This window comes from Hypomesus nipponensis, chromosome 1 (assembly GCF_054491055.1).
Source record: "Hypomesus nipponensis isolate SF chromosome 1, ASM5449105v1, whole genome shotgun sequence".
In the NCBI taxonomy this organism is placed as follows: domain Eukaryota; kingdom Metazoa; phylum Chordata; class Actinopteri; order Osmeriformes; family Osmeridae; genus Hypomesus; species Hypomesus nipponensis.
In genome coordinates, this window is record NC_140361.1 from 18,634,239 (window position 1) to 18,648,460 (window position 14,222).

A 14,222-nucleotide genomic window follows, 5' to 3' on the forward strand; every position below is an offset into this window, starting at 1 on the left:
GCGCCACCAATGGGTCAAAGTTGGACTTGTGTTTACACACGCAACTTTTGAACCGTATGACTCATTTTCAAAAATGAGGTACCATTGGATTCCCTGGATCAAGCCGAGTTCAACGCACACCATGGCGTTAATTTCCGGTTATATAGATTTCCCGCCATTTCCGGTTTTATCAAAAACCTTTGAAAGCCTACTCCTCCTACAATTTTTGTCATATATTCTTCAAAATCACCAGAGATGATCTTCAAACCAAGCCTCACAAAAGTTATCAAAGGAATTTTGATCCTCATAACCGTCTGTCCGGTACAGCCAATCAAATTCATCAGAAAAGCCGCCAAACAGGATGTGAAGTCATGTCTCAGCAAATCTTTGAGATATCAACACTAAACTTGGTAGATCGGAGGAAGACACTACAACATATTACCATGTGCAAAGGCAAATTCATATCTCTAAAAATGATTGATATAAATCAAATTGAACTTATCGCTAACGCTAAAATAATGCTTTGCACATCAGCCAGTCAAAAACTGATACTCTGATTCAATCACAAGTTCATATGAAGACTCTTGAGAATGTTCATAACACAAATCTGTGAAAAAGTTGACTGTAAGATGAAAGGTCGATTTTTGGTGAATATTTGAAACATGCTTGCTTGGCTAATTTCTAGGCAAATTTCCAATGAATGTCTCCCCTGCTCCTCCCCGCGCGTGCTCCAAAATCTCACACACACTCAGCCTTCCCTTGACACACGCGCGGCCAAGACGCACACGCAACATTTCAGGAGAGTGTGGGCTGACCAAGCCCCCACTCATTCCTTGGTCTTTAGCAAAGGCCCATGTGGCTCTTGATGGTATTGCATTTCCGATTTTGTATGCAATGGTAAAAAGGTCTCAAATCCTGAAACATTGATAGTATAGACCAAGAGTAAATACCACACCTCAAATGGCCCACCATTACCCATAGGTGGCGCTATAGGCCACGCCCAAAAGCACAAAGATACAAGGCTTTCTGGAATGGATAGGTTCACCAAGCCCCCTCCCTTCACGTATTGGCTTGAAAAAAGGCCCATGTGGATCTTGATGGTATTGCATTTCCGATTTTGTATGCAATGGTAAAAAGGTCTCAAAATCCTGAAACATAGATAGTATAGGCAAAGAAACAGTTTAACAAAAAGCCCATGTGGATCTTGTTGGTATTGCTTTTCCGATTTTGTATACAATGGTAAAAAGTTATAAAAATCCTGAAACATTGATAGTATAGACCAAGAGTAACTACCACACCACAAATGGCCCACTATTACCCATATGTCTTCCCTTGACACACGCGCGGGCTTGGCAAGACGCACACGCAACATTTCAGGAGAGTGTGGGCTTACCAAGCCCCCACTCATTCCTTGGTCTTTTGCAAAGGCCTTGTGGATCTTGATGGTATTGCATTTCAGATTTTGTTTGCCATGGTAAAAAGTTCTCCAAATCCTGAAACATTGATAGTAAAGGCCAACAGTAACAACAACACTTTAACAAAAGCCCATGTGGATCTTGTTGGTATATTTTTCCGATTTTGTATGCAATGGTAAAAAGTTAAAAACATCCTGAAACATTGATAGTATAGGCCAAGAGTAACTACCACACCACAAATGGCCCACCATTACCAATAGGTGTCGCTACAGGCCACGCCTTAAAGCACAAAGCACTTCACTTCTTGTGAAGATTAAAGCACTTCACTTCTTGGCTTGAAATAAAGGCCCTTGTGGATCTTGATGTTATTGCATTTCAGATTTGGTATCCCATTGGAAATTCTGCAGCATTGATTTTTCTATACAGTTACAATTTGTCAAGAATATACATTTTTCAATGGTTCGCAATGCTTTACATGTAAGCCAGTCAAACAAGTTCATATGAAGACTCTTGAGAATGTTCATAACACAAATCTGTGAAAAAGTTGACTCTAAGATGAAAGGTCGATTTTTGGTGAATCTTTGAAACATGCATGCTTGGCTAATTTCTAGGGAAATTTACAATGAAATGTGTCCCCTGCTCCTCCCCGCGCATGCTCCAAATTCTCACACACTCATTCTTCCCTTGACACGCGCGGGCTTGGCAAGACATACACGCAACATATCAGGACTGTGTGGGCTGACCAAGCCCAAACTCATTCCTTGAATATCAGCATAGGCCCTTGAGGACCTTGGTGTCATTGCATTTCCTACTTTGTATGCAATAGTAAAAAGGTCTCCAAATCCTGACACATTGACAGTACAGGCCAAGAGTAACTACCACACTTTACCCAAAGCCCATGTGGATCCTGTTGGTATTGCATTTCCGATTTTATATGCAATGGTAAAAAGTTTTTAAAATCCTGAAACATTAATAGTATAGGCCAAGAGTAACTACCACACCACAAATGGCCCACCATTACCCATAGGTGGCGCTACAGGCCACGCCTTAATGCATAAAGATACAAGGCTTTCTGGAATGGATAAGCTCACCAAGCCCCCTTCCTTCACTTACTGGCATCAAAATGTGCCGTTAAGCCAGCAAACAGGAAGTTGGGTTGTATCTCAGCAAATCTTTGATGGATTCACACCAAACTTGCTGCGTGTACTTGTTACCCTCTTCTGAGGATGTCTAAAATGTTTTCTGGGTTATTTGACTGCTTGGCCACCTCATTGCTGCTTGCAGCTATATTTGGAATTGGTCAGATTTGGTATCCCCTTGGTAAGTCTGCAGCATTGATTTTTCTATACAGTTACAATTTGTCAAGAATAAAAAAAATTCAATGGTTCACGATGTTTGGAGGAATCCGCCATTACTGCTTGCAGTTATATTTAGGATTCCTCCGTAAGGAGGAAACCTATTGTTATTGGTGGTTTTATTATTTGTAATTCTTGTACCATGGGAGTCAATGGCAGCCCCTAGACCCCATCGACAACTTTTTGTGAAATTTGGCACACTCATTAAGGACAGTTTCTTCTATACCTACACCAAGTTTCATGTCTCCCATTAGACCACTCTAGCGCCACCAATGGGTCAAAGTTGGACTTGTGTTTACACACGCAACTTTTGAACCGTATGACTCATTTTCAAAAATGAGGTACCATTGGATTCCCTGGATCAAGCCGAGTTCAACGCACACCATGGCGTTAATTTCCGGTTATATAGATTTCCCGCCATTTCCGGTTTTATCAAAAACCTTTGAAAGCCTACTCCTCCTACAATTTTTGTCATATCTTCTTCAAAATCACCAGAGATGATCTTCAGACCAAGCCTCACAAAAGTTATCAAAGGAATTTTGATCCTCATAACCGTCTGTCCGGTACAGCCAATCAAATTAATCAGAAAAGCCGCCAAACAGGATGTGAAGTCATGTCTCAGCAAATCTTTGAGATATCAACACTAAACTTGGTAGATCGGAGGAAGACACTACAACATGTTACCATGTGCAAAGGCAAATTCATATCTCAAAAAATGATTGATATAAAGCAAATTGAACTTATCGCTAACGCTAAAATTATGCTTTACACATCAGCCATTCAAAAACTGATACTCTGATTCAATCACAAGTTCATATGAAAACTCTTGAGAATGTTCATAACACAAATCTGTGAAAAAGTTGACTGTAAGATGAAAGGTCGATTTTTGGTGAATATTTGAAACATGCTTGCTTGGCTAATTTCTAGGCAAATTTCCAATGAATGTCTCCCTTGCTCCTCCCCGCGCGTGCTCCAAAATCTCACACACACTCAGCCTTCCCTTGACACACGCGCGGCCAAGACGCACACGCAACATTTCAGGAGAGTGTGGGCTGACCAAGCCCCCACTCATTCCTTGGTCTTTAGCAAAGGCCCATGTGGCTCTTGATGGTATTGCATTTCCGATTTTGTATGCAATGGTAAAAAGGTCTCAAATCCTGAAACATTGATAGTGTAGGCCGAGAAACACTTTAACAAAAGCCCATGTGGATCTTGTTGGTATTGCATTTCCGATTTTGTATGCAATGGTAAAAAGTTATAAAAATCCTGAAACATTGATAGTATAGACCAAGAGTAACTACCACACCACAAATGGCCCACCATTACCCATAGGTGGCGCTACAGGCCACGCCAAAAAGCACAAATATACAAGGCTTTCTGGAATGGATAGGCTCACCAAGCCCCCTCCCTTCACTTATTGGCTTGAAAAAAAGGCCCATGTGGCTCTTGATGGTATTGCATTTCCGATTTTGTATGCAATGGTAAAAAGGTCTCAAAATCCTGAAACATAGATAGTATAGGCAAAGAAACACTTTAACAAAAAGCCCATGTGGATCTTGTTGGTATTGCTTTTCCGATTTTGTATACAATGGTAAAAAGTTATAAAAATCCTGAAACATTGATAGTATAGACCAAGAGTAACTACCACACCACAAATGGCCCACTATTACCCATAGGTCTTCCCTTGACACACGCGCGGGCTTGGCAAGACGCACACGCAACATTTCAGGAGAGTGTTCCTTGGTCTTTTGCAAAGGCCATGTGGATCTTGATGGTATTGCATTTCAGATTTTGTTTGCCATGGTAAAAAGTTATCCAAATCCTGAAACATTGATAGTAAAGGCCAAGAGTAACAACAACACTTTAACAAAAGCCCATGTGGATCTTGTTGGTATTGCATTTCCGATTTTGTATGCAATGGTAAAAAGTTAAAAACATCCTGAAACATTGATAGTATAGGCCAAGAGTAACTACCACACCACAAATGGCCCACCATTACCAATAGGTGTCGCTACAGGCCACGCCCTAAAGCACAAAGCACTTCACTTCTTGTGAAGATTAAAGCGCTTCACTTCTTGGCTTGAAATAAAGGCCCTTGTGGATGTTGATGTTATTGCATTTCAGATTTGGTATCCCATTGGAAATTCTGCAGCATTGATTTTTCTATACAGTTACAATTTGTCAAGAATATACATTTTTCAATGGTTCGCAATGCTTTACACGTAAGCCAGTCAAACAAGTTCATATGAAGACTCTTGAGAATGTTTAGTACACAAATCTGAGAAAAAGTTGACTCTAAGATGAAAGGTCGATTTTTGGTGAATCTTTGAAACATGCATGCTTGGCTAATTTCTAGGGAAATTTACAATGAAATGTGTCCCCTGCTCCTCCCCGCGCATGCTCCAAATTCTCAGACACTCATTCTTCCCTTGACACGCGCGGGCTTGGCAAGACACACACGCAACATATCAGGACTGTGTGGGCTGACCAAGCCCCCACTCATTCCTTGAATATCAGCATAGGCCCTTGAGGACCTTGGTGTCATTGCATTTCCTACTTTGTATGCAATAGTAAAAAGGTCTCCAAATCCTGACACATTGACAGTACAGGCCAAGAGTAACTACCACACTTTACCCAAAGCCCATGTGGATCCTGTTGGTATTGCATTTCCGATTTTATATGCAATGGTAAAAAGTTTTTAAAATCCTGAAACATTAATAGTATAGGCCAAGAGTAACTACCACACCACAAATGGTCCACCATTACCCATAGGTGGCGCTACAGGCCACGCCTTAATGCATAAAGATACAAGGCTTTCTGGAATGGATAAGCTCACCAAGCCCCCTTCCTTCACTTACTGGCTTGAAATAAAGGCCCTTGTGGATCTTGATGGTATTGCATTTCAGATTTGGTATGCCATTGGTAATTCTGCAGCATACATTTTTCTATACAGTTACAATTTGTCAAAAATAAACATTTTTCAATGGTTCGCAGTGTTTGGAGGAATCCGCCATTACTGCTTGCAGTTATATTTAGGGGCCAAGCAGCGAAGCTGCGAGGCACCTATTGTAATTGGTAGTATTATTATTATTATTATTATTATTATTATTCTTAAGACTGGGTGTCTATGGCAGGCCCTAGAAGCGCTTGGTCGAAAGTTGTGAAATTTGGCACACTCATTAGGGACAGTCCCCCGGTCCAAGTCACAAAGTTTCATGTCCCATACTTTGGCACTCTAGCGCCACCAACGGGTCAAAGTTGGAGTTGTGTTTACACACGCAACTTTTGAACCGTATGTCCCATTTTCAAAAATGAGGTACCATTGGATTCCCTGGATCAAGCCGAGTGCAATGCACACCATGGCGTCAATTTCCGGTTATATAGATTTTCCGCTATTTCCGGTTTTATCAAAAACCTTTAAAAGCCTACTCCTCCTACAAATTTTGTCAAATCTTCTTCAAAATTACCAGATATAATCTTCAGACCAAGCCTCACAAAAGTTATCGAAGGATATTTGATTTTCAAAACCGTTTGTCCGGTACAGCCAATCAAATTCTGCAGAAAAGCCGCCAAACAGGAAGTGAAGCCATATCTCAGCAGTTCTTTGAAGCAGTGACACCAAAGTTGGTACGCCTACTCGGAACTTTATTCTAAGGATGTTCTCCAAAAATGGTGTCATGTGACTAAAAGGGGGCGTGGCCGGAAGCATAAACGTGTTTTGGCTAATAACTGTTGAAGTGTTTACCTTAATAAAGTAATTTTTTGTCTCTTGATGTCTTGTGAGATATCAAGCCTGGCCATTGATAACTTTTCATAATAACCGAATTGACGCGGCCGCCATTTTGGATTTCATGGAAAATATCAATATTCATCATATTTTTAACATGGTTTTTTTTTCTCAAATCCTCTCAATCCTCTTAAACTTCTTCAACGTTCTTCTTCCTCAATCTTTCAGCTACAGCCACCATTTAAACTTTAAAATGTTGACAAAACCCTAAACTATTTTTTCAGTAATTCAGCCTTTTGATATATTTTCAACTTTTTTTTATATCACTGATTATGTTTCATTAGTTTTTCAAACCGTTTCTGAGATTTACATGGGTGTCTATGTGAGAGTCTAGAGTGCTGACTGAAACGCTTAGAGTGGAGGGGAGCTTCGAAATCAGTTTAAAAAAGTATTTCTAGTTTGCCAGCATTGCCACAATTTTCACTCTTCATGCTTCATTTTTGGATCAATAGATAGCTAATTATGTGTTGGTCGTAGACAGTTGTCTGTGGAATCCAACAGACTTACACATTTTTTCAGAGCCCCACAAAAGCGAGACAAAGTCCAACTCTCGCCCCATAGAGACCAATGCAAATCTAGTGACACATTTCTCAGACAAAGCACAAGGATGACGATTTCTAAACTGCCAGTAGAGTCGTATTTCTGTCCGCACAGACATATAAAGGACATCTCTGGTTTCGGCAGAGTCTTGGGTCTCGGAAAATATCCTCATTTTTTTTATTGGACTTATAGTTTTGCGTCTAGGTTAACTTGTTTGAGGTGTGGATGCTAGGTAAACGTATATTATTCTCTCTGCCAAGCTTGTTAGCAATCATAGCTGCACCATCACCGTGGCAACCAAACAAACACGTTAGAGACCAATGCAAATCTAGTGACACATTTCTCAGAAAAAGCACAAGGAAGACGATTTCTAAACTGCCAGTAGAGTCGTATTTCTGACCGCACAGACATATAAAGGACATCTCTGGTTTCGGCAGAGTCTTGGGTCTCGGAAAATATCCTAATTTCTTTTATTGGACTTATAGTTTTGCGTCTAGGTTAACTTGTTTGAGGTGTGGATGCTAGGTAAATGTATATTATTCTGTCTGCCCAGCTTGTTAGCAATCCTAGCTGCACAATCACCGTGGCAACGAAACAAACACGTTTTTGAAACTGCTGGTAGAGTCCTATTTCTGACCGCACAGACATATAGGATATCTATGGTATGGTATAAGATTACCGCAAGAGCTGGATTTACTGCTTCATTTTGAAAACTAAGTCGATCATACGAGGTAAGACAAGTTTCTTCACATGTGTTATCAATATTGTCAACATTGTTCAAATTAAAAGTCAAACGTTTTTAGTTACGAAGCATTTATTTGTAGAACTACAGTAGGACTGGAGTGACGTGAGCAAAAAGAAAAACGATTTAGCTAATTTTGGGAAACCTGGATAATAAACATTAGCTAGGACCACCATGTACACTTTAAGCTAAATATTTATACCTTTTTGGGGCAATTTAGTCGATTGTGGAATATAGTAAAACCTTGGTAGTTACGCAGAGGAGTAACTACGCTGCTAGTTAGTTTTTCGACGTCACCCAATCGGTGCTTGTTGACAGGCAAGCAGCAAATCTCTTCTTATATCAACGTTTTGTGTGTGTGTGTGAAGTAAATAGTTACTAGCAATACTATGTCATATTTTAGCTAAACATCAGTAACTTTTTGGGCCAATGTTGTTGCTTCCGTACATTTGCCTGAGGTTGGGATAGGTAGGTTCAGAACTGCCTGGAAACTGGTGTGCTACTGTAGTTGGATAAGTTTAGCTTGTTGATTTTCTCATGTCATGAAACATCCTTCTATATTTTTGCAGATAGCTATACCCATCCATCATACAGACATGATTTTAGGATGTTTGTATCTTACTATTCGCAAGGAAGGTGTGAAAGGGCTGTCCACAGTTCAACATTATGGTTTATCGGATTTGGGAAGAACACACTGCAGGCTACCAATTTGATTTTTTTCTGTTGTAGAGGTGAAGGAAGACTATCGCTGCAAGAGGAGGAGGCAGCTGACTGTTGATTACCAGCACACAGGAGGAGGATCTACTGAACCAGGAACTGCTGGAGGAAGACCAGGACGAGATGGAAAAATGAGATTGAACCTGATACCCAGCCAGGAACATCATCTGGGTATGTATCAATGTATATTATTTGTTTCTGTTTCCCATAAGACTAATACTCATAATAATCAGATTATTATGCTAAAACCTGTAGTCCCTCCTTTGTCGTCACTTCACACAACCCATATTCCCTAGAATGGAAAACATCCTGTAACACAGTGGTTCTCAAACCGGTCCTCAGGTACCACCTGTCCTGCATATGAGATGTTTTCCTGCTCCAACACACCTGATTCAAATAAATGGGTCGTTATCTAGCTCTGTAGAAGCCTGGTAACAAACATGCATTTGAATCAGGTGTGTTGGAGCAGGGAAACATCTAAAACATGCAGAACAGGTGGTATTTGAGGACAGGTTTGAGAACCACTGCCTGGCTATGCTAATCGTAAAAATAGGACTGAAAATAAAACAAAAGTAGTTTCTTGCGCGCCGAAATGTAATGGCAAACGACTTTGCTTGCTTTGCAATAGGAACTGTTTTCAGTTTTGGCAGTCATCTGAGTGTGACCAGTATCGTGACAAGGCGTAGATGAAAAAGGATGTGTTTATTGGTGTTGTCTTCCCCCTGCCTCTTTATCTCCCTGTCTTCTCCCTCTCTTCTCTCAACAGGGATTGCAGTTGAGTTTATGCATTTAAATATATCTTCTGCTTCGCAGTTATTTATAAAAAAAATGATTTACAGTAGATAGTTTGAAAGTTTGTTGTTGTATGTTTTGCTGAGATATCATTCCCCTCACAGTTTAATGTTCAAAACAAATAAAGTGTGTGTTTTATTGAACACATAAAATGCATATTTCAGTGGTGGTGTCCGTTATTTTCAGATGCAATTTATTGTATGCAAAGGTATTTGAGAAGTGGTCATGTGAAATGAATCTTGACATTCTAAATGCTTTAGCCTGTTTTCTCATTTATCACTAGAATGGTCATAACTTTTTAACAATACATTTATATCTGTCTGCTATTCTATATTGCCCACACAATTATGTAAGTGTCATACACTCAGGCAGCGGCGAAGCCGCCAAACGAGACGCAAGAGCCTATCTCAGCAACCATTTGTGCGATTGTCACCTAACTTGGGTTCCATCGTTCCCACGAGGAGCAGAGTAGGCCTGCAGTGTTATACCAGAAAAATAACTTTGAACTCTCAGTACTCTTGAACGCAAACATATATTTCAACCAAACTTGGTGTCTTGCATGAGTGCAACAGGTTATTGTGACTTAATTGTTGCGCAAGTGCTATGGAGGCCATGTCCTGCTCTGGACTGCTTGGCCCCTCCATTGCTGCTTGCAGCTATATTTAGGGGCCAAGCAGCGAAGCTGCGAGGCACCTATTGTAATTGGTAGTATTATTATTATTATTATTATTATTATTATTATTCTTAAGACTGGGTGTCTATGGCAGGCCCTAGAAGCGCTTGGTCGAAAGTTGTGAAATTTGGCACACTCATTAGGGACAGTCCCCCGGTCCAAGTCACAAAGTTTCATGTCCCATACTTTGGCACTCTAGCGCCACCAACGGGTCAAAGTTGGAGTTGTGTTTACACACGCAACTTTTGAACCGTATGTCCCATTTTCAAAAATGAGGTACCATTGGATTCCCTGGATCAAGCCGAGTGCAATGCACACCATGGCGTCAATTTCCGGTTATATAGATTTTCCGCTATTTCCGGTTTTATCAAAAACCTTTAAAAGCCTACTCCTCCTACAAATTTTGTCAAATCTTCTTCAAAATTACCAGATATGATCTTCAGACCAAGCCTCACAAAAGTTATCGAAGGATATTTGATTTTCAAAACCGTTTGTCCGGTACAGCCAATCAAATTCTGCAGAAAAGCCGCCAAACAGGAAGTGAAGCGATATCTCAGCAGTTCTTTGAGGCAGTGACACCAAAGTTGGTACGCTTACTCTGAACTTTATTCTAAGGATGTCCTCCAAAAATGGTGTCATGTGACTAAAAGGGGGCGTGGCCGGAAGCATAAACGTGTTTTGGCTAATAACTGTTGAAGTATTTACCTTAATAAAGTAATTTCTTTGTCTCTTGATGTCTTGTGAGATATCAAGCTTGACCATCGATAATATTTCATAACAACCGAATTGACGCGGCCGCCATTTTGGATTTCATGGAAAAGTGTAAAAACCTTTTACACGCCCCAAATTTTGTCCAATGTTTACTAAATTTGGCACAGATGATCTTCAGACCAAGCTTCACAAAGGTGTCTGATGGATTTTCAAATTTTCGAAACCGTTTGTTCGGTAGAGCCGATCAAAGGCGGCGGCGAAGCCACAAAAGACACGTTAGAGCGTAACTCAGCAACCATTTTAGCGATTGTCACCGAACTTGGGTTCCATCGTTCCCAAGAGGATCAGAGGAGGCCTGTGGTGTTACACCGGAAAAAAACACTTTAAACACTCAGTACTTTGGAACGCAAACAGATATTTCAACCAAACTTGGTGTGTTGCATGAGTGCAACAGGTTATTGTGACTTAATTGTTGCGCAAGTGCTATGGAGGCCATGTCCTGCTCTGGACTGCTTGGCCCCTCCATTGCTGCTTGCAGCTATATTTATTATTATTATTCTTAAGACTGGGTGTCTATGGCAGGCCCTAGAAGCGCTTGGTCGAAAGTTGTGAAATTTGGCACACTCATTAGGGACAGTCCCCCGGTCCAAGTCACAAAGTTTCATGTCCCATACTTTGGCACTCTAGCGCCACCAACGGGTCAAAGTTGGAGTTGTGTTTACACACGCAACTTTTGAACCGTATGTCCCATTTTCAAAAATGAGGTACCATTGGATTCCCTGGATCAAGCCGAGTGCAATGCACACCATGGCGTCAATTTCCGGTTATATAGATTTTCCGCTATTTCCGGTTTTATCAAAAACCTTTAAAAGCCTACTCCTCCTACAAATTTTGTCAAATCTTCTTCAAAATTACCAGATATGATCTTCAGACCAAGCCTCACAAAAGTTATCGAAGGATATTTGATTTTCAAAACCGTTTGTCCGGTACAGCCAATCAAATTCTGCAGAAAAGCCGCCAAACAGGAAGTGAAGCGATATCTCAGCAGTTCTTTGAGGCAGTGACACCAAAGTTGGTACGCTTACTCTGAACTTTATTCTAAGGATGTCCTCCAAAAATGGTGTCATGTGACTAAAAGGGGGCGTGGCCGGAAGCATAAACGTGTTTTGGCTAATAACTGTTGAAGTATTTACCTTAATAAAGTAATTTCTTTGTCTCTTGATGTCTTGTGAGATATCAAGCTTGACCATCGATAATATTTCATAACAACCGAATTGACGCGGCCGCCATTTTGGATTTCATGGAAAAGTGTAAAAACCTTTTACACGCCCCAAATTTTGTCCAATGTTTACTAAATTTGGCACAGATGATCTTCAGACCAAGCTTCACAAAGGTGTCTGATGGATTTTCAAATTTTCGAAACCGTTTGTTCGGTAGAGCCGATCAAAGGCGGCGGCGAAGCCACAAAAGACACGTTAGAGCGTAACTCAGCAACCATTTTAGCGATTGTCACCGAACTTGGGTTCCATCGTTCCCAAGAGGATCAGAGGAGGCCTGTGGTGTTACACCGGAAAAAAACACTTTAAACACTCAGTACTTTGGAACGCAAACAGATATTTCAACCAAACTTGGTGTGTTGCATGAGTGCAACAGGTTATTGTGACTTAATTGTTGCGCAAGTGCTATGGAGGCCATGTCCTGCTCTGGACTGCTTGGCCCCTCCATTGCTGCTTGCAGCTATATTGTTATTGGTGGTTTTATTATTTGTAATTCTTGTACCATGGGAGTCAATGGCAGCCCCTAGACCCCATCGACAACTTTTTGTGAAATTTGGCACACTCATTAAGGACAGTTTCTTCTATACCTACACCAAGTTTCATGTCTCCCATTAGACCACTCTAGCGCCACCAATGGGTCAAAGTTGGACTTGTGTTTACACACGCAACTTTTGAACCGTATGACTCATTTTCAAAAATGAGGTACCATTGGATTCCCTGGATCAAGCCGAGTTCAACGCACACCATGGCGTTAATTTCCGGTTATATAGATTTCCCGCCATTTCCGGTTTTATCAAAAACCTTTGAAAGCCTACTCCTCCTACAATTTTTGTCATATCTTCTTCAAAATCACCAGAGATGATCTTCAGACCAAGCCTCACAAAAGTTATCAAAGGAATTTTGATCCTCATAACCGTCTGTCCGGTACAGCCAATCAAATTCATCAGAAAAGCCGCAAAACAGGATGTGAAGTCATGTCTCAGCAAATCTTTGAGATATCAACACTAAACTTGGTATATCGATGGAAGACACTACAACATGTTACCATGTGCAAAGGCAAATTCATATCTCAAAAAATGATTGATATAAAGCAAATTGAACTTATCGCTAACGCTAAAATTATGCTTTACACATCAGCCATTCAAAAACTGATACTCTGATTCAATCACAAGTTCATATGAAAACTCTTGAGAATGTTTATAACACAAATCTGTGAAAAAGTTGACTGTAAGATGAAAGGTCGATTTTTGGTGAATATTTGAAACATGCTAGCTTGGCTAATTTCTAGGCAAATTTCCAATGAATGTCTCCCCTGCTCCTCCCCGCGCGTGGTCCAAATTCTCACACACACTCAGCCTTCCCTTGACACACGCGCGGCCAAGACGCACACGCAACATTTCAGGAGAGTGTGGGCTGACCAAGCCCCCACTCATTCCTTGGTCTTTAGCAAAGGCCCATGTGGCTCTTGATGGTATTGCATTTCCGATTTTGTATGCAATGGTAAAAAGGTCTCAAATCCTGAAACATTGATAGTGTAGGCCGAGAAACACTTTAACAAAAGCCCATGTGGATCTTGTTGGTATTGCATTTCCGATTTTGTATGCAATGGTAAAAAGTTAAAAACATCCTGAAACATTGATAGTATAGGCCAAGAGTAACTACCACACCACAAATGGCCCACCATTACCAATAGGTGTCGCTACAGGCCACGCCCTAAAGCACAAAGCACTTCACTTCTTGTGAAGATTAAAGCACTTCACTTCTTGGCTTGAAATAAAGGCCCTTGTGGATCTTGATGTTATTGCATTTCAGATTTGGTATCCCATTGGAAATTCTGCAGCATTGATTTTTCTATACAGTTACAATTTGTCAAGAATATACATTTTTCAATGGTTCGCAATGCTTTACACGTAAGCCAGTCAAACAAGTTCATATGAAGACTCTTGAGAATGTTTAGTACACAAATCTGAGAACAAGTTGACTCTAAGATGAAAGGTCGATTTTTGGTGAATCTTTGAAACATGCATGCTTGGCTAATTTCTAGGGAAATTTACAATGAAATGTGTCCCCTGCTCCTCCCCGCGCATGCTCCAAATTCTCACACACTCATTCTTCCCTTGACTCGCGCGGGCTTGGCAAGACACACACGCAACATATCAGGACTGTGTGGGCTGACCAAGCCTCCACTCATTCCTTGAATATCAGCATAGGCCCTTGAGGACCTTGGTGTCATT